General features: G+C 44.9%; 2 pseudogenes; both read right to left on the bottom strand.

Annotated features, from left to right (window-relative positions):
• Window positions 1-1,008: 1,008 nt before the first annotated feature.
• LOC144167871 (uncharacterized) lies at window positions 1,009-13,444 on the bottom strand (annotated as a pseudogene).
• Window positions 13,445-17,291: 3,847 nt separating this feature from the next.
• LOC144167870 (uncharacterized) lies at window positions 17,292-20,248 on the bottom strand (annotated as a pseudogene).
• Window positions 20,249-21,687: the final 1,439 nt, after the last annotated feature.

Genomic DNA, 21,687 nt, shown 5'->3' with positions numbered 1-21,687 from the left:
TTTCAGCGAGTTCATGCAGTTGGTTACAATTCGATTTGGGCTTGAAAAAATAACGGAGCGGGCTCCCCTCCCCCAACTCAAGAAAATAGTAGCAACTTTTTTTTTCTGATTTTTTCTTTTTTTTTTCGGAGTAGCAATAGTAGCAATTTTGAAATCTGAGTGTGAAGAAAGCTCGAATTATCACTTTTAATTATCCCGAGCCTACTGTAGTTTATAGTTTCAGGATAATCATGACCCAGCATAGTCTTTTATTGTGGATTAGTGCTGTCTATTCTAAAAGCAGTAGCCGCTGCTGGTGACTGCACCTGCAGTGTCACGACTAATATTGTGGATTTTGAAATTTAGGGTTCCAGAGCAGCAGGTGATGGTTTAAGTTGGGAAAGGTTTTTATCGTGGCTTGTACAGAGCAGAAACAAAGCGTACAACGACCATTATAATGGCTCACTTTTGGAATTAAAACAGATAAGCATCTAATTTTGCCTTACCTAGTTATTTAGTAGCTCTAGCTGCACCCTTGGTGTAGTACTTACCTTCAGTTTTTTATTACAATATTTGAGAAGATATACGAGGGAGTTGTGAGCAGCAGTTTCGCCATGCAGCACTGAATGTAGCCTTGTAGAAGAATGTAGAAAGGCTGCTTTGTTGCTGTGAGGGGTTTTGTTGCTGTGGAGGGTGACGTTCTAGTGGATCTGAGCGGCGGCAGCTCTCTTTGAGGGACACTTGGGCTTGGCCACTTTGGCCTTGCTGCTCAGTTTCCGGAGCATGACTCTCATCCGCAACATTAAGAAGGCCGCTGTCAAATGCTTCGCCAGTCATGGCAACGAGGGAAGTCGCTGGGCAGTTGGCGTGAATCGAGGGCAATCTTTGTGATAAAAGGGAGACTGGCTTTGAGCGCTTGGTTCTCGTAACTGCGGAAGGTGTTGTCGGCATGCTCCAACAACGCGATTACGTGGCGTGATGGACGAACGAGAGGGTTCGGTTCGCCTTCTCCACAGTATGACTTGAGGGTCAAAACCGGTCGCTGTCTTCCACCGGATCAGCCTGCAGATACTCCTTGCAAGTTGTGCAAAGCTTGCACCGCCTTGTTACGCTGCAAGCAATGTAGCCGGACACGTACATTAGGGATGCCATCTCAACATCATAAAGGGGAAGTGGGGCTCCGTCCTCTAGGATGAGGTCCTCTTCGGAGGGCTCATCAGTTTCAGAGTGCTCGAGATTCTTTTCTGTCATAGCCTTTTTCACTTCTGCGAACTCAAGGAGCTCGGTGCTGTCATCGATGGCATAATTGCCTTTAGGGCTGGGCCTGAAGAATTGGCTCAGCATAATGAGCCGCAGCGTCAGCTTGAACTCCAGGGCACTGGATTTCGGGAGCGTACACATGGAAAAAGGTCCTCAAGCGCGTCATGAGTCAGTCGGCACCAAAGAAGAAATCTAAACCTGTACACGTTCAACAGCTGGTGCTGAATTTTCAGGGCACTCGTGGTTGTGATCAGGACACCAGTTTACACAGGTTTGAAGTGGTCACACTCACTTCCCTTGCGAATTGTGACCCGTGCAAACATAGAGGCAAACTCCTTCAAAAAAGTGACCGCCTTATGATGCGCCTGTGGTTTGAGTTTGAAGTGACTCATTGCAGTTCCGATGTACCTTGAGGTCAGCAACGAAAACCACTTGAAGACTTTCTCCACAAACCAGGCTGTGGTGATGGCTTTTTCTTCAAGCTGCCCTAAACTAACAAGCACACGCATTGCAGCACCCATGCTGTGATGCAGCACAGCCTCTGCAGACGACACATCCATTTTTTCATAGTGATTGAGCTCCAGATGGCTTGGATTGAGATTGGGGGCCAGCTTCAGGTCATGTTTGGCGTCTTTTTTAGCCAGTTCTTTTATGTGCTTCACAGATGCCTAAGAATAAAATGAGAATGATCAGCAAACTTGATACTAGTAACTACTTGTAAATGCAGTACTTGATCACATTGCTGTTCTTACTAACTCCAAGTTCTTGGCACATTGTGACGACATCCAATGCAGAAACTTACTCCTCCTTGGGTATTTCCCCTAAATTAGGTCTGACAACAATCTGCAGAACAACCAATGTAGCCAGCGCATGCAAGCTTGCAGCTCAACTTTCCCTTGTTCCTTGCATAGGGTTTTTCATTGTAGCGTCTAATCACGGTGTTTCATCGATGCGGAGTGAAATGTCACTAGCAGTAATGCACTAATAATGCACCAGCGATAAAGCATAAGTACCGTGGCTTGGAGTACCTTGCCTTTTCAAGAATGAAAAAAATTTTTCGCTATCACCATCAAAACACTCGATCGTATGGAGCAAGAATTTGATTTATCACTGAGTGCAATGATATTGAGAACAGACAGTGAACAAAAAAAGTGCCCGTAATCCCACCCTGCGAAGGGGGTGTGCTGCGGAGCTGTTGTAATCCACTACACGTGCTGATGATGGAGGGTATGAAATGTTCCTCCTCATCTCGGCAGGCTTGTCGCTTGCACTCGGCTTCTCTGGCGGCAAATGCTGGGGCCTGCCTAGTGTGACGCATGCTCTCACCCTTGAAAGACGTCAACCCCGCCCCCCTTTTCAAGAGCAGCCACAAACATAATATTTACCAGGAACGCATAAGGGGGGGGGGGGGGCCTATTGTTTGGAGTGGGCCTTAAGCCTGGCATTCTGCCACTGCACATGTATTGGCTCATTCTTTAGAACTCAATGGTACGATGCTTGCTTGCCCTAAGCGAAGTTGGCAGGATTATCCGGTCTATCCAGCTGAGTGAACACGATGCTTATTATCGATACTGGTTCAAGTGCTTAGCCCATCCCTTGTCAGAAACTATTTCAAAGCTCTTTCTCACTCAAACGGCATTGTGTCACTCTGTGACCATCATTGACACGCTTCACACTCCGACAATGACACGCATGGGTTTATGAGGTGGGGCACCTAGTGCTGTCGCACTTGTGGATTTTATCTCATAAGGGATCCAGTCATGTTAAGTAAACTAACTAATGTATCACCGTAAAACTAGTTTATAAAGTGGTGCCAGAATGAACGCTTATGGAAACACAATGTTCAACTAATGGTGTCGGTTATCAACTCACATTCAATTCATGTACTGTTTCATACCTTGTTGAGGGTCTGGGTGATCTCCAGGGACTCGTCTAGATTGTTGCTCAGCATGGATGTGCCAGACTGCACTGCAAACACTAAAAAAATTATGTTTGTGCTTTACAAAATGTCCTGAGTGGTGAAACATCCTGCGATGACTCGACAGCTATACAATTAAGAAATGTATACGTACCTACTCAATTCATTTTCTGTAGGTTCCCTTCAGAAGTTCCATTTTTTTTTCTCACCAGATTCATCAGTTGTGGCTGAGGTATCCATCGCAATGTTGCCCATGTTGACAGATCAGGCACCTGTAAGAGTATTCTTGCAGTAATTCCAGTTACAAATCGAAACAGTCACAGCTTTCGTATCTTCAGTCTAAAACTGGCACTTACCCATGTCGTCTAGAGAAGGACCAGAAGTCACTACATCTACAGTTCCCCCCAGTAGTTGCATAGATTCACAAGGAAAGGCCCTCCAATTTGCAGGTTTTCTGCGTGGCTGGTAATTACTAAAAGCGTAAAAACTGCATTTTATACACATCAGTTGGCAAGTCTGAGTGGGCATATTGTTGCAAACTCGGTACCAGTTTTTTCTACCTGTTGGAATAGACATCTACTGAACGAGAAAACTCGGCTGATGAGAAGACTTACCTTTCTTGTCGGAAGAAGCCAGCTCCTATCGTGTCCACGTACAGCACTATCGGCTCAGGTGCCTCCTGCCATTCCATGACCCCGGCAGAAAGAAGCTGACCTCTTTCGTCAGGTTCGCCTGGGACTTCTTCTGTGATCACCGGTACTGGCTGCTCTGATGTGCAGTGTGGATTGTCTCCGGCATCTGAAGTGCATGAAGCAGATGGAAAAGCAGTATTCCACATTTCATGCCCGCGAAGGCTAACGGGCTCAATCTTTCCTCAAAATTAGCTTTGAACTACATACTCAATCTGGGCGCCTACAGGTGCTCAATCTTTACAAAAATTAGCTGTGAACTACATACCGGGGCTGTGCTCTGGCTTTCAGTGGACCTTCTTTGCTGGGATGGTTGGCACTGCGTTCCATTTGACAAGCTTCCAACCGTGTGCCCTCTTTGTTTCAAACTGAGTTTCCTCAAAGTGATCCTTATAAAAGAAAGCATATAAGGCGAGAATTGGCACCAGATGGCACAGGCAAAACTATCTGAAGTCATTTGCTGGAACATTTACTGCCAGTAAATAAAACAAAAGGAAGAATAGCTTATGTTAGTGCCCCGAATGGGGCTAGGAGTAGTAGAATGCTGTAGAGAATTTTATTGAAGGTCTCCTGTCTCTAATGAGAACTAAATATTAATGCTACACACTCTCGCTATTATTGCGAAGACTCGAAGCCAGAAAACGTCCAATCGCTACATTGCATGGGGGCCAGTTCACGTCAATGGCATTTAATTCTGATGCTTGTACGCAACGACAAGCTCAATCAGTTATGCTGGGGGCTATCATCACATCACTTGAACATTGCCCTTTCGCTGCGAGAACAAAATGACAAATATTTGATTTTCCCTACAACAACTCATACCGGGGTACGGCCGGTCACTTGTCCACTAACGGCAACTATCGCTTCATTTAGAACCCCCGAAAGTGTGAAGACAACTTCAGGTCTTAATTATGACTTAATGAGGCAACCAGTATCGTAAAGCTCACGAGACAAGTTTGTGTCGCAGGCCTAATGATTCCTTACTAGAAGCTGCGGTGCCAAGCTTCAGTGGAGTTGTTTGTGCACGGAAGTCCCTCTACGACCGATCTATGGACGAACCAGATGCTTGTCGGGAATGTGGCTGGCAGCAGCCCGTTGCATTGAAGACGTCCAATATGCACATCTTTGAAGTAAAGCATAATCGGCATGGCTTCTGGCGGAAAAAGAGTCACGACATCTTTAAAAGCCTCTGCCACCTCCGCTGGTACCAAAAATGCCCAAGCAGGCAGCATCCTCACCTGGAATTGAATGCACATGCTATATGAGTTACCACATTTGTCAAGTTTAACGCAAACACGCAAACTTACCAGAACGGCAAAATCTTCATTTGACCCATGCCGTATCTGGAATCCAAGCTTGCAGTGCTTGAGGTAAACAGCCTGACACAGATGGAAAAAACATCCTTGATCTCGCACCTGCTGGATTATGTTTCCGATGGCGATGATGGCTGCCGACTCAAAGTCACAGTACGCCAGTTCCAGGCGGGTTGAGTCAGGATGCTCAAAAGTACTGTAAAAAAGTGCCGGTAAAAGTGTCTGTCTCCAACATTAAAAATTTTTAATTCACCATTTCATGCTTAGCCTGAATAAGGTCCTTAGACCTGTGGTACATGTCGTCTTCCATTTTGTTCGGAAGGAGAGTGTACACCAATGGTACCATGCCGTCCTTCTACATCACGTGGATGGTGTACACTTGAAAAATATGGATGGTGTAGCCTTGAACGTGCCGCCCATAAACCCCACCTTAGCTCCTGCAAGTAAATCAATATTTCGCTGGGTGGCAAATACCAGAATCCTGTAGCGATCCCAGACTCCGCTGTTGTGAATGCGGAAAGATTCGTTTTTAAGGAAGCCTGCAAATATGAAATCAAATAATGACTATGCTCCACATAAAATATTCCAAAAGATGTTTTTCAAAGAGGCAAAATGGTAGTCACGGTCACATGGAGCACAATATGTGAGTTCGTGTGTCTCTTGCATAGTGCGTCGTTCGCTTCGAGAGCCTGGGATATGGCTGTCTAGGTGACGTTAACTTTCTGCATTATGGATGGGAATATCTTACTGAAACGCTTGGTATTTTGCCTCCAAAAAGCTGTTTAATGACCTTTGTGAGTCTGTAATGATGTTACGCTTCTATTTCATAATTCCACTATTCGGATTGCTAATAGGATGGCTCCCACTCCCACTTCTTTGTTTTTATAGGTTGGATGGTCATGATTGCCAGTGTAGACAATTGGGGCCTCGTGGTTTCGTACATTCCGGAGTTGGTGTGTACTGTGGCCTTATGATATTGAAACTTTCCCCGAATGAACTTGAGCCTGCCAAACCACACCTTCTCGTGTAGGAGTGTATCCATATTTTTGGTCTACGAGAGTTTTTATGAGGGGTCACTGGATTGGTGAGACATGTCTATCATGCCGTGCAGTGGTTTCCTTTCAAATATGGGGGGTGCCTGTCGTTTGTTTTCTGTTTGGGGGTGCCCGTTTTGTGGTTCCTGTTTCTTTCTGAAAGCCGTACGATGGCCCCTCACGATTCTGTTTTTACATCCGCTTTCCTGGTGCTAGGAGAGTGGTTTCTTCGATTTCTTGAAATGCATTAGGAAGACAAAAGTTTAGGACCTATTCGTCGTCATTATCACCAACATCCTACTTAAAACGACTGCAGTGTGAGGGCCTCTCCCATTGACCTTGACCCGCTCTTGTCTTGCGCTTCCGGAGTCTATTCTTTCGTCCGAGTATTGGTATTTTATCTCTGTATCGAGAGCATGACCTTCCCCTTCATCTAGACCCACCTATGCATGTCCATACTGCTACCCTGGTTGTTCAGCTTTTGTAAGTTCGTCTCACGGCCAAAATCGTGAGGTTGAGAACTGCCTTCTATGCTGTCCTGATGATGTTTCCTAGACTTTCGTCGGTGCTGGTAAATTTGTGGTACTGTAGGCGCTGCAATAATAGGGTCATGATCAGTGTTTGCAGAAGTCTTATCGTTTCTTTTTTCACTTTTCCTGCTCTGCTCTCAGTTGGGCGTTTTGTTTGTGGGGAATTGGTTAAAGTTTTTGGCGACTGTGAGTTTGGCACTGCCGCTTGTTTCTAGAGCAATGCCGATCCTTCTTATGCGACTGTTCTCCGATAGGACGTCCGTACCTATTTTTAGGGTGATTTTTAGCTTGGCCGCGTGGCGCCATCCGTCGTTTGCCAACCCGAGCTTGCAGGAGAGAGGGAACCGTGGAAATATTGAAAACTATTTTGAAAACTTATGTGGTTAGATGCTATATAGTGAGCGTTATTTTATTTCTTCTATGCTCATAATGTATGCCTTCCTTGATTTCTGAGCGACTGACGTTAATCCTTTGCCCCTGCGTTTGGCACTACTGCTTGTCTCTTGAGCAACGCCGATCCTTTTTACGCGACTATTCTCTGGGAGGACGTCCGCACCTATTTTTAGGGTGATTTTTAGCTTGGCCGCGTGGCGCCATCTGTCGTTTGCCAAACTGAGATTGCAGGGGAGACGGAACCGTGGAAATGTTGAAAAGTATTTTGAAAGCTTGTGTGATTAGACACTATATAGGGGGCTTTACTTTAGTTCTTTTACGCTTATCTCTCTGCCTTTGCTTCCTGAGAGACTGACATTAATCCTTTTCCCCTTCCCCTGCATTAGTTAGGTCACGCAATGTTGGTGCCGGCATAAGTTCTGCTGGAAAATACGCCAAGGTGGCTCATTTCTTTGTGTACGGTTCTCTATGGAGTACTTGAGTGCCGTGTCGAAGAAAAAGCTGTATAAAGACCTTGCTGAAATCTGTTTTCCTGTTCCTTTATACCGATCCATGTTTCCGGTGGGCCCCGGGCAGAACGTTTTGAAACGTGTAAAAGCTATGGCCATTCCCCCGGGTGTTAAAACATTTTTCTTTAAACTGCACTGTGGAGTGTTACCAGTTAAAACGTGGATGTTAGAAAAGGGTCTGTTTGTGCCATGGGGTGTGGACTGTTCTTTGTGTAAAAAGCCCGAGACGGTGGAACATGTTTTTTTGGATTGTTGGGATGGGGTGTTTTTGTGGGACGTTCTTCAGCGAACATTGAAAAAGGAGTTTCCGTTGAGCCCTTATGGCATCCGGTTTTTGGCAGTGCAAAACGATAATGGAGTGCCTTACGACCTAGTGATGTTGCTGGTCCTCCACGGAATATGGAGGTCTCGAATGGCGTTTCGGCACTGTGACGTAGACGGAAGGCCAGCAAGGCAGTATTTCTGTGAGAGTGCCCAACGTATTGTAGAAATGTGGAAGAGTCAGAACTGTACTCCTGAATGGTTGCATGAATTTGAAAAGGTATTGTCTATGCCCCGTTTTTAGTTATGTAGCGCTGGCTTGAGTGAAGTCAGCGATTTTATCATATGTACCGTTGTTTCTGGATTTTGTTTGAAACCGGCAATAAAGAAAAAAAAAAAAAAAAAAGCCAAGGTGGCTCAGTGGGTAAGGCGTTGATTAACTGCTCCCAAGGATTCTCGGAACAGCGCAAAGGGACGAGGACGAGGCGTAGACAGGACACAGCGCAGACTAGCAACAGATGTTTATTGCACAAAATTACTTAAATACAGAATTCTGTCGCAACAAAAGAGAAAGGGGGAAGATGAAAGAAACATAGAAACTTCAAGCCATCACTGCAGCTCATGTGCTGTCACCAGATAAAAAGGCAATTTCTTTGTCGGTTAACAACACCGAAGGGTAGCTGACACACTTGTCTTTGTTAGAATATATCTTGTACGTTTCAACGATCTCCCGTGTCATTTGATTGTTACCTTTATAAAGTATGGAGCATTTTTTGAGGTCAGGATAACAACCACAATCTTTACAATGTGCGCCTAGATTTCCGTTATCTCCCTTTTTCACATTATTGCGATGCTCGCGCAATCTGTCGTTGACACATCTTCCAGTCTGTCCGATGTACTTTTTCTTGCATTTGATCAGCGGTATCGGATAAACCACTCCATCAGAGCAGGCCACGAACGCCGTGCGATGCTTGGTGCTACACGTGCCAGACTTGACGCGGCCCTCACTAACTTTGTTGCAAAGCTTGGATAGCTTCTTAGGAGAAGAGAACAGGACGTTGACGTTAGCGCGTTTTCCAATTTTCCTCAGATTATGCGAAAGCATATGAATGTATGGGATAGTTGTGATTTTTCTTTTATCTCTCTCTTTCGGAGCATCTTGCCTGTTTCGTTCATCCTTCACCAGTTTTAGAACACTCTCAGCTACCGAAGTCTGTAATTGTAGCGGATAGCCGGCGGCAGTCAGCCGAGCCACCTGTCCATGAAGGCTGGCTTCCATTAGGTGATTACAACATTTGTTAAGTGCATTCGAGACACACAGCTTCACGATACCACGCTTTACCAATTTAGAATGGGCAGAATGATACGGGAGAATGGGCTTCAAACAACGAGGCTCATAAGCCCAACAGATATGGTCATCATAGAAATGCAGTCGGAGATCAAGGAATCTTATGCTGTCGTCAGTCAGGGTTTCATGCGTTACACAAAGCGGTTGGAAAGAAGTCTGAAATACTGTCAAAACGTCAGAAACGGCACTGTCCAAGTGTTCTTTTGTGGTATCCATGAGCAGCAGGTAGCCATCGACGTACCTGAACATCTGGGCAGGCGAGTGGCGACAACCCTGTCAAGGGAGGCTAAAAACAGGTCACTGAGTACAGGAGCCAGGCAAGACCCTACACAGATGCCTTTCTTCTGAAGGTATATGGTGCCCTCCCAAGTTGAGAAGGTAGAGCGGAGGTACAAGGCAAGCAATTCTAAGAACTTATCAATAGGGATGCCTGAAGTATTTTGAAACAAAGTGGCCCCGTAAGCATCAATGCATGTTTCTACACAAAAGAGCAGCTCTTTAAGGGGAATAAAGCAATACAGGTCTTTTATTTCCACCGAACAGACCGAAAGGCTACTGTTGCTGATGTGTTTAAGATGATCAACAACTTCAGAGGAACTTCTAATCAAAAAGGGATCGTCCACTGGAAGAATGTCAAAATTACGTTTGAGGTATAGCGCCAAGGACTTTTGCCAAGAACCATTCTCAGAGACGATCACGCGAAGTGGGCTGTCTGGTTTGTGCGTTTTAACAGTGAAAAACATACGGAGGCTGTCACTTACATTTTTTTCTATGCCCTTCACGACGCTACACAATTTCAAATCATTGCACAACTTCTTGGCTTTCGATTTGATATCAGATAGCCGCACGTCATCCTTACAACAAAACGAAGAATCAATGGCCTTCACGATGCAGGTTCGATTTCCGGCAATGGTGGCCGTTTCTCTGATGGAAGCAGAAAACAAAAACGTCAGTGTGTCAAGATTTCGGTGCACATAAAGATCCTAAAGTGATCTGAATTCTTCCGGAGACATCCGCTACAGCATGCCTGGTAGCCCACATGTAGCTTCGGGGCATGAATGATGGGAAATTTGTATTTTTGGTCTTGTGGTGGAAACACGCTTCGTGTGATGGCGTAAGTTGCAGACACGGCGGGCGATTGTGTCTGCCGGGCATGCTACCATCGACTGGGCATAGACGAAAGTTCACCGCGCAGGCGCGGCACCTGCTGAAAACGCGTGTCCTTTCCTTCGAATCCGACGTTGTATCCTTGTTCTCCTTTCCAAACTTTACCGTTGCGTTACCATTACACATTCAGCGGAGCCCCCGAATCTTGCTGCCTCAGTCGTAGCTTTCAGGTAGCAGGGTGACGTACTTCCGTGGATGCCTGATGAGCCTGGCTGATAGCAGACGGCTAGGAGCCACGGGGAAATCTAAAAAATAACGCTAATAACGCTATCGCGTTAAAAAGATTACTGGTGCTCACATACGTGGCGAAGCCTGTTGTCCAAAAATTCCAGCCATGTTACCCACATCTTCGAAGCAATTGTTGTAGAAAAGCCAAACCTGTATGAAAAACATAAATTTGCAAAAAATGCGCATCAGTAATTTGTCGCTGCAGAAACAAAAGAACCTACAGTTGCAGTTAAGATGTCATGGCAGAAGACGCTTTAACGGTACTGAATTCCCTTTCTTTAAGCATCTTGTTGTTTCCACTCATTTTCATTATAAACGATAAGTGAAAAAGTGCTGCATACCATTTGCTGATATTTTGATGACCATGCAAATACCTAAACAGCATGCTGCATTGTATGCACGAATTAACAAAACCAGCTAGTTATAGCAGGAACGTTGAAATTTTGGCTTAAAGTTGAATTTATCAGTGAATGAAAATTCCTTTGCTTCCGGACAAGCGCTGAGGGTATTACAAAACACTAAATCCTTTGAATAAAACAGACTCGTATTTTGTCTTCAAGGCCCCTTTAGGACTGATTGGTTTCTGCTTGTTTCCCTCGCACAGTATATTCATAAATAACAATATACACAATATCCTCGTAAATGGATTGGCATGGAAGCAGAGTTTCTTTAGTCACTCCGCTTAGACCTTGTGTGAAGGTAAAAATAAGTATTGGTGCAAAAAAACTTAATTTAAGCTTTGAACGTTGAAAGCGTACCTGTACGCACGGTCAAGGCCGTCAAGACCAAGCCGTAGCCTCGTCAGGATGAGCACAAGCTGGGTCTTCAAAGGCAGGGTAAAGTTCCGGTCCTCGTTCTCCATTTCCTTCATCTGCCAGGACCGCAGCTTTTTGGCTTCTGGTTCAAGGAGGGACCAAAAACTGTCAGAGTACTTTCTGGATGTGAAGCCAGTGTAGTGCCGCAGCTTCTTTTCGTCTTCTACAAGGGCTTCATGCGTGATGTCAATCTTTTGTCCAGCTTCAGCCTTGCATCTTTTTACTTTCTTCTGCATTTATTTATTTATTACATTTATTTATTATTTATTATTATTTATTATTTATGTATTATACAGGATAGCTCAAGCCGCAAGCACCTATTCTTTTGCTGAGGGCGGTCACATAGCTTTTTTTGCTTCCGTGTCCGGTTGAGAGCATTTCAGCTGGCGGTTCAGCTCTGTAACATGCGCGTAAGCAGCTTCAGCTTTTTCTATGAGCTCAGTTATATTATTTTGTTCAGCAACTTTCTTGGCAAGCTGGTCATATCTTGACTCTTGGCTGCAGTAGGCATGATCCATGAGTAGATGAGTGCTTTGCTGTGCGGTGTCCTCACTCTCACTGCTGCTGCTAGTGATGCCAGAGACTTCTGGGTCGTGCTGGGGTGCCACACTTGGACTGTTGGGAACTTCCGGCTGTCACGGGAAAATGGAAAAAGAAATGCATGTGTTTCAGTGATTTTACAACACAGTGTACAGCTGCAGGTGAGAAATTGTATACTGCATTTTATATACCTTCACAGGAGTTTAAGTTTACTCAGCATCTTAGCTTCTTTTACGCAGTAGCACAACCCTTAAGTAGCCATTGCCTGCATCAAGCCATAGCAGAATATTCAGTAGTGTATATGCAACAACGTAATGCTATTTCTCTGCATTGCTTGTGCTCAGATTACCCTTCTCCTTATCAGTGTTCGCCTCCTTTCCACCTTTTGCGGTCTCAGCAGGAAGGTTGTGAGCACTCTGTTCATGTACGCCTTTTTCCCCCTGCGAAGTGGGCACCGCATACTCGGTGTCCCATGGTAGATAAACTTGGTGAACCTGAGCACAAAAAGTTACAGCATTATTGCGTATCACACACTGAACGTCACCAAGATAACTGTACCGCGTTTTCAGATTTTTTTTATAAATGTCCAGTCTGTGTGCTACCATTGCAAGACACCAGTATCACTTTCTCTTGGGTAATGTATAAAATGTTCCATATCAGTCAAGTGCAAATGACAGATGGAATTATAGTTTTCTGCCTTACTTGACAATGCCACACACACATAAAATATACAGCTGTTGGTGCCACTCATCTTCATAGCTGCAGCGAAATCAGTTGCCTGCATGAGCTAGATAACTATTTTGTGGAAAGGGCGAGATTCCCATGGTTCCATTTGCTTCGAGGGTGATCCGCGGAAGCTAATCACCCTTTGGCACAAGTTCCGGCAAAGTTGTTACAGGCAGGCGTGCTGTGAAGTACGCTACGTCGTTTCTAAAAAAGTAAGGTCTCGTACAGTACAACTATTAGGAGAGCCTCGTCAATGAGCTAACCTTACCCTTATGCCTGCAGGTTGCCACTTGCGCTGTAAAAAAAACGCAAGCCACGTACGTGGTGCTGTACTTACACAAAGTGGACACCGAAAGACCTCAGCACTACAACTCGTAATAATAATAATAGTATGCAGCAATAAAAACACGTTAGAAAAAGGAAGATGCACTACAAAATAACCGGGCAACCGCGAGCAGTGGCTGAGCTATCCGGTAAGAGTATAATATTCTTTGGTATGTTAAGCTTCATGGTTATACATTCAAAGAAAAAAAGCTACCACAATACGCTTATTTAGTTTTAAAGTGGCACCATACATTTAATAAGCTGTCTTACCTGCCGCCCAGTCTAGCCCTGTTGATACGCTGAATCCACGTCTCCCGAAGCTTTAGCTCTTTAAGGAAGAGGTAGAAACCCAATCCTTTATCTCTTCTGATGTTGTAGCACCCAGGAATACAGCAGGTAAATCCTCCCATCGCACGATGGCTCTACACGATCGAAAAATCTCTTGGAAATGGCACGCCCAGGCACTCCGGCTGGCTGGTGCGCCCGGATGACTACAAGTACCGGCATGCACCGCGGCTGCCGCGGCAGCAGTGGTGTCCCGAAGCTTGCCTGTGGGATCGGTCTATTGTTCATTCGTGATGTTTTCAAGGATGCCATGAATAACGCCCCTAATGTGGTGGCTTCATGTAGGCAGAACCATTGTAGTTGGTTCCCCAAAGGGTTATGGTGGTTAGTTGAGATAGGTGATCGGCCAAGTAGGGATCTGGAGTGCCGGCGACAATGAGGTTGGGCCCCGGCTGGGCTTGGAGTGTGATTTCCTTGTGGAATTGTAGGTATGACATCTGGCTGGCAGTTCGGAGGCTGCGAGCCAGCCAGCCAGAGTGAGCCAGATGTACGTCTCTTTAGTCAGTTGTTTGGACTTGCCAGAATTCGTTTGAAGTTTTTCAATGTACCTGGCAAAATCACCTTCCAACCAAAAAATTGTTCACCTTCGGGGAAACCAAAGGGCTGCTCGTCCTGTTCACATGACTTGGCGGCGCTGCATACCACTCTGTGCCACCACCTTCATAAAAGTGATTGTGGCAGTGCTGTCTTGGAATTCAGAAGCATCCGGATGGCATTTTTGGTTTTTCTGTAGCAACTCTAAAGTCATTTTTTCTGGAGCAATGGGGCAGAAAATATTTGTGTAGATCTAGATACCTTCATTTTTTCTAGTTTATTGGCCCAAGATGGGCTCGTGTCAGAAACCTTAAAAGCTTTACTGGAAGTTGGCTTTGCATTTCACACAGCTTCCGTAAGTAGAACCCACTGGGGATAAGCTGCTCATCAAACATGGGTTGTCATTCAAGAAAGTTGCGAAGATTCTTTATCAGGTGGCAACAAACAGCTTGACTTTAAGAAGCTATGCCCTCCCACCACCATAGGAGCCAGGCGTTTATCACTGTTGAGTCTAGGGTATGGGAAAATATGTGGCGCTGCCACTTGCTTTGTTTTTCCTGGCTCATCCCTGAGGAGGATGAATGCTTTGAAATGAATGAAATTTTGCCAGAATCATGCAGCTCTCAGAACCTGTACCCAAATCCTAATGCAAATATTATGTCTGAACCTACTTGCTGAGATGTTGGGCCAGAAATCAATGTTAGGAAGTACACTGTGAAAAAAACTTTTTATGCAAGTCTTGGCCACATGGAACTACATTTTCTTAGAGGTGAATGAGGACGGTGAACAAGTGTAGAGCAATCAATAGCCTTGTTCTTACCGTAAAGCATGTTTATGTTGTATGTTGTATTCCAGGTACTTCCTTTACTTTACTTGCTTCTTCTTTACTGTGAGGCTCAGAAAATAATACAGGGTTGTAAGTTTAAAGCCCGTTCCTAAGTAACCTGTTTCTCTTGCTAACTTCTTTGTCTTTGAGCCATCCAGGAAGCACTCACCTAGCATTTCATTTCCAAACACCATCTGCACCACCACTAAGATCCGCCCCAACCTTATGCTCAGCAGCCCAACACTAGTTAGTGATCCATTATTGAATGCAACTATGTATTTAATGCAATTGAAGTGCAGCAATGACATTATTTTGCAACAGTGATGCCAAGGTAAATATAAATGGTAGCGAAGGTTCGGGCAAAAAGCGGTTCAGAACCTATTGCCAGCGACATCAGCATGGGGGCTTATGGGAGTGGCGATTGAAGCGCGACTACGTGAGGAGGGAACAAACACTAGTAACAAAAAACCAAATTTTGTTCAACAATAAAACAACAATTATATTTTGCGAACTATATTTATTTCTGAATCACATTTATTTAGGCACAGTGTATAAATAATTTATGAAACTGCCGTTCATTCTCAAAAACCTTTTTTGTAGCGCCCTCTGAAGAATGGCACATGTCATTGCTTTGTGATGCAGTCCTTGTAGTGATCGGAAAGGCGCTCCTAAAGTTCGTCTGCTAGGAAACGCCCCTCGCGTGTTTTGGTGGTGCGCATTTGCTTTGTTTTTCTTTGTTAATTTGGTGTGCACTTAATTTTTGCTGTGCGTGGAGTTGCGAGGTGCGTTGCATCGTCGGTGAACACGTGTAGTACTGTGCCCGGCCGGTACGGTGAACTACGGGACGATGCTGCCAACGGTTGGAGCGGAGCGCTTTCGTCGGTACCTACAGAAACGATGTGCTGTACAAGTTGCAACAGCAACTCCCGTCCACCTGGCGTTTTACTGCACCATTTTCCTCTCATTTCCACAGGTAACGCGAAACTATTGTACTGTTAATATGTGCACGGGGGTTGTGTAAGGGGACGTGGTGGTGCTTCGAAAAAAAAATGGGTCTAAAGCTTTGTTATGTCACAGTTATCTCTTGATTTCACCTCAGGCTGGCTCAGAGCAAGTTGTGTCAATTATTCTAGGACTTCTCGGCGTAGTACCACTCGAATTTAAACGAGTCGCTTTAATTGTCTATCTCAGTGTCTTCTCTATTGCATTACAACGCTTGTAGTGCTCGTTGCTTCCCGCACTTGTATGCGCAAGCATTATTTCCATCGCAGTACTGTGTTGTGCTGCTCCGTGCTGCGCTGCTGCCAGATCTTTTCTGCTATGTGCTTTTCATACTGCCGTCGCTTTCGTTTGCATTGATCCATTTTTCCTCTTTTTACTTATCTGTTGCGACACTTGCCTAATAATGCAACCAGGAAATTGCAGGCGTGCATGCTGAGTGAACTTCTGTAGAAACCCTTGTCTACTTGATAAGACGCCGGGACAGCTGCAGTGTGCTCGCTGCACTTTAGTGAATCGGCATTCCTGCGGCCCGGTTTTCTACGTCAAGATGCAGTGCCTAGTTCTTTTCTCTTGTTTCGAAGTAGTTCTGCTGTTGACGCTTTCATTGCTCATAATGGTATGTGTTACGGGTAAAGTCAATTTTTCGGCGCGTAAGGAAAATCATAATGCATGTAGTGCCCACGAACATTTTGTACTTATTGTATACGTGCTCATTTTGTGCAGTGTGGTAAATTTGTTTTATGTTCATCCTGGAATAAAATTCAAATGTCTTGATTATAGCATGTTTTTGCGTTTTTTCTTCTCTTAGAACAGAAGTACACAAACTGAGCAAGCATTATATAACCTTGATCTATACTTAAGGCACGCACGCCTACCTGCGTATGTGCGACGCAATTAAACTTAGCAGTGGCGTTGGTAGAAATTGGTATCGGGATAAGGAGTGGGCACGTTTTTTATATAAAAGGGGGGCCGGGGAGAGTGGTCAAGTGTCATTTTGGGCTCTGTATCCCAAGGCAGAAAAAAAATTCCGGTCATGAGGGGGGGGGGCGGGGGGGGCTGTACGTTTGCCACCCGCTGCAATCAAAATAAACTGATTGCTTTTATACAGCAGTGGAAGGCATGATTACAGAATAAAGGTTCAGAGAAGATGCAAGATGCTTTTATAAACACCGAGGCGAATAATACGACAGTATGCTAAAGTGCGTTTTTCTAGTCACGAGTATAAGCTGCCGTTGACCTGAAGCACACACGCCAAGGGCTCGCCAACTTGCGTCAGATGGCAATGACATGAGCCCTCAGCGATCAGAGTCCTGCTAAGGCTATTTTGAAGTCAAATTTTCCCGCTAATGCCACCAAAATGACGTCACTTTCTGACCGGATCTTGCGTCACATCCTGTTTATTTTTTGTTCCGCCGGAAGTGTTCCCTCCTCACACAGATGGCGCTAAGCCCCATGAGCAGCTTAAGAGCCGCCATTTTCTGAACGTATGGGCTTCTATGGAAGCTTCGCTACCAGTTATATTTACCTTGGTGATGCGCTGCATGCAGGATTATTCAATGAAGTCTCTACTTGCTTTGCACAAGCAGCCTCATCCACTATTTGCTTATTTGCAACGCCTGAAGGGGTGTCATGGCCCCTTCAGGCGTTAATTCTGCGTATAGCCACGCCACCCAAGACAAACTTGTAATGACAATTGTCTTGAATAAATGAAAATGAAAAATGAAATGAAATTAATGAAAGCCAGCTTTTCATTGCCTGCTGCTGAGCCCTTCAGGCAGCACCTGCCCAGTGGTTCATTGCCAAACACCATCTGTGTTTGGCACTGTGTGCATAAGGTGGTGGGTTACCCAGGCAGGGTCTCCCCGGAAAATTTTGAGAGGTGGACATAGGATGATGGAGGGGCAAGGAGGGAGGGGGGGGTGGCCAGGCACATATTGATAAATGAAAAGACAACAGCCGTTCGAGCACAATCACATACTGCAAAACTGCATGATAGTTTATTTTTTTGTTACAGACTTTCTACACTTTTGGCCTCTTATTTTTCAGTTTGTCCCAGTTGTCTTCTCCATATTGCATAGGTAGCTGTCGACATCAGGCCCATCAACTGCATTGTTTCAGAGCCTACAAGTCTCACAGTCCACCATGTGCTGTGGGAGCACAAGGCATGACCCAGCTATGCGTGCAATAAGCGGAAACAGCTGTTTGAAATCATGTGCCACAAAAAGCAAGCAGTCAGTTAAGCACGAAGTTGGTGAATAATGCAGTCCACTCTGCATGCATGTCCTGGGTATATGGCTTGCCAAGAATAGGGCAGTTTTTTCAACGTATTGGCTGTTTCGAATCCAGTGCCGCCCACAATCTCTTTGTTGCTGTTGCAGGCAAATACAGTAGAATAACTGGCCATTATAGGGTGGTCTTGAAACCTTTCATTGATATTTTGTGTCAGCTTGTTGATGAATGACCTTTTGGTGCTACGGAGCCATTTCTGAGCTGTTTTGGTGACTGCCACCTGTACATCGTGACTGACACCGAATTCCGTAACCTTTGTCTCGATGTTGCTATGTGTTTCCAGGGTCTTTATACACAATTTGATAGGTCCCTGCACAAGGTCCACATGCAGGGATGATGTTTGAAGCATTCTCGAAAGCCTACCAATTCATGGGAGAAGCCTACACATCATCAGCAGGTACCAACAAACTTCAGCAGTCCTGCTGCCCTAATGTTGCTATGTTCTTCTGCCTCCCTAGACAGGCTGACCATGATCGCCATGGGATTGTTGCGGGGGGCTGTGCATGACCCACTAACGCACAGTCATCATGTGGCAGATGGCTTGGTGACCCACCCTCCCCACATTGCTACAGGAGTTTTTGTACGGCACTCTATCCAGCTGTTTGAAGTGAGCTGGACGCATAGAAGTTGCGCAGCTGCTGCAACAGTTCTTTAAATTTACTGACGTATGGAAGTACTCTCACTGCCTTGCATGCTGCCAGGTTAACCTGGTGGGCTGCACAATGAACCCCTGCGGCCTGAAAGCTCTGGGGAGCTGTTTGAGGTTGTTGCTTCTCCGTTAACAAGTTCACAGCTCCCTTCTCTTTTCCTGTCATAACAAATGCACCGCTGGTTCTGACTCCGCAAAGGGTGTCGAGCACAAATCCTTCTGCATCATAAAATTTTCTACAGCACGTGCAGTGTTGGTGGCATTGAGTGCTAATGCTCTTTAATCGCTATAATGTGGTTTCAGGCTACCCAGTAAATCAATCATAGCAGGAATTATACTCTTTTTTTCTTCGGAAATGTATCTGCAGTGGATGACCAGCTGTTCCACATTTGCATTGTTGGTCGTTTCATTGAACATAATGGCATAACGTTCACTCTGCCAAAGTTCACATAAGATTTTCTCCTCTATGACATCCGACAGGCGGTGACCATCTCCTGAATTGACCTGTTGCTTCAGTACATGGCGTTTATTCCTGATGTCATTTGTTTTCACATCGATACATGGCCAGTGACCGAGCACCTGATCACCTGCTCAATTACAACAAGAATGAACACCTGAAAAATGCCATGCATGATGTCAGGTGGGAGCCCTTGGGTCACATCGAGTCAGTCTTGCTCAGACAGCTTTTTCCTGTGACACCATAGCTACTTGACAAGTTTCAGTCGGTTCCAAGTTCTGCATGGTGAGCATGCTCATCGTTCGTTTGCAGGACAAAGTCCGTTTCGGTTCATTTTCTATGAATATCATCGACGCCATACAGAAACAGCAAATGAGCCCAGATGAAAAACATGTACGAAATGCACCAAACTGTGGCTTGATAAGTTGTTGCCTGAGAGCTACAAAAACGAACCTTTTGCAATTTCTCCAGCTAAGTTAACTCCATCTGCTTCCTGCTCATGGAATCAGCCAGCAGTAGCTTCATAATCTTGTAAAAACCAAGTTTTACAACCAATAAGGCTTTTGCAAGAAGGACGAGGCATTTATCGCTAAGCTTTCGACCAGGCCTGTGGCAACTAGCAGGAGTTTTGTTTGCCGCATTTGCTTCCAAGCAGAGTGCACACTTCAAATTCATCAAAACATAGTTAAAGAGCCAAAAGCTTTGTTTTGTCGTAGTTCTTAAAAATACTATGTTGGCAAAAGTATTCACTGTCTGTTAGATTGTTGACAAGTGTTGAGTAGCCTTGCTGATGTCTCAAGAAGGTTGCACAGTCTGACGCAGTTTTTATCGTCTCCAATATTGGTATGTACTGAAATGTCGCATACCTGGTCTGAACAAGCCACTGTGCGAGGGAAAGCAACACCATGAAACTCTTAAAGCAAGGTGATACAGCTGCGGATATTGCGCAGTTTTAATACAAATTTGTTTTCCTGCGCCAGGCTGCTCCAAAAGCTTGAAAATTTCGAAAATTGCGCCGAACTGCTCCAAAACGTACTGGTAGCCAAGGATTTTAATGCTCCCATAAGTTTCAGCTGAGGAAAAGGCTTACTGGTGGCATACTTTTCCAGCATCTCCAGGGTGATGCTGTTTGTAAAGGTTTAATTGATTGATCATTCAATAAAAAACAGCATAAAATTGTCCCCGAGGTAGTTTTTTCGGAAGTGTCACTGTCAGGTTGCACATGTTATATTTTGTGGGTTTTTAAAGTTTTTCCATCGAAAACCATTGCAAAGTCCTCTAGAAAAAATACTTATGTGTACTGAGGCGGCAAACTACTTGTGCAAAGTGATGAAAAAATGGCAATTTTAGGAGCGCCGTATCTCTGGAACGAAACTACTGGGCGCCACCATCTTGGTGTGGTGAAGATTGGGAAACACAGCCACCAGGTGAAGCAGTTGCTTGTGGTTTAGGCAGAGTGCTCTTCGTCGAATACTGCTGTGGTTTTGGTTATGGGGGTGGCTGGATTTACATTTAGTCGTTTGATCTGTTGCACGACTCAAAAGACGGGAGTTCATCAAAAACAACGTGACGCCTCGAATTCACCGTGTTTCGGCCTTGAGTGTGAGGCCGGTGCGTGCTTGAAGTGAAATTTCGGACTCATTGCAGTGTGATAAACTGCTGAATTATTGCTGCCTTTGACAGCGGGCTTGCGAGCAGTGGGAATGGGACGATCAACACTGCATAAGTGGCGGCACAGGCTGCATCACTGGAAAATGTTGCAATAGTGTCCGATAGCGGGACGGGCCATTATAATTTATTGCACGCTAGTAGTAATGGTTCATCTATCTGAAGTGAAATTTAGTGCCAAAAGGGAGGTGGGTAACCATAGCAGCGTTGCTCAAATTACGATCGTAGTGAATGTGTACCTTGGGTATTGAAATGGGAGGGCTGGTGGGGTGCCACCACTGTCACCTCTTTTTGCGCAACTTTTGCCATGGCGAGTCTACACTTCTGCATTAAACCGAGTCTGGGATTACAAAAATAATAATTTCGGCATTCACATGATGATAAAAGTGCCTTCCGATTGCTTAGCTTTCAATTCGATATTTTCAACAGACCTTCACTCTATCCATGCATAGAGGCTAAGAATTTAGAAGTGGTTTGTTCAAAGGTAGTGCAGTTCGTACCTTTTGATACTCTGGTAGAAAAAAAAACTTTATTGAAAGGCTGTTTCAGTGTTATGCAGCACCTTCAAAACCGATTACAAAGTGCACTTTTCCCCCTGGAGTTGCCAAAAATTTGATTTTTTAGGCTACTAAGGTAACATAATAAATGTCGTTCTGCGCCAAATCAAGGTTCTTTTGCTCCAGAATCAAGATTTTGCTGCTGCAAAAGCTGCTCCCAAATCTGATTCAGCTGTCTCACCCCTGTTGAAGCAGTTTTCCCTGCATCTTTTTGTCATTAACTGCTTCAGTTTTGACAAGTCTACTGAACGCACCTTTTGCTTGAGCTCCATAATAAATGTTGTCACGTCATTTGCAGTTTCATTTATCATTTTCTTAGGACACTG

Source organism: Haemaphysalis longicornis, unplaced genomic scaffold, assembly GCF_048455015.1.
Source record: "Haemaphysalis longicornis isolate Haplotype H1 unplaced genomic scaffold, Haemaphysalis longicornis Haplotype H1 scaffold_2, whole genome shotgun sequence".
Classification (NCBI taxonomy): Eukaryota; Metazoa; Arthropoda; class Arachnida; order Ixodida; family Ixodidae; genus Haemaphysalis; species Haemaphysalis longicornis.
This window is presented reverse-complemented; position numbering and strand designations above follow the sequence as displayed.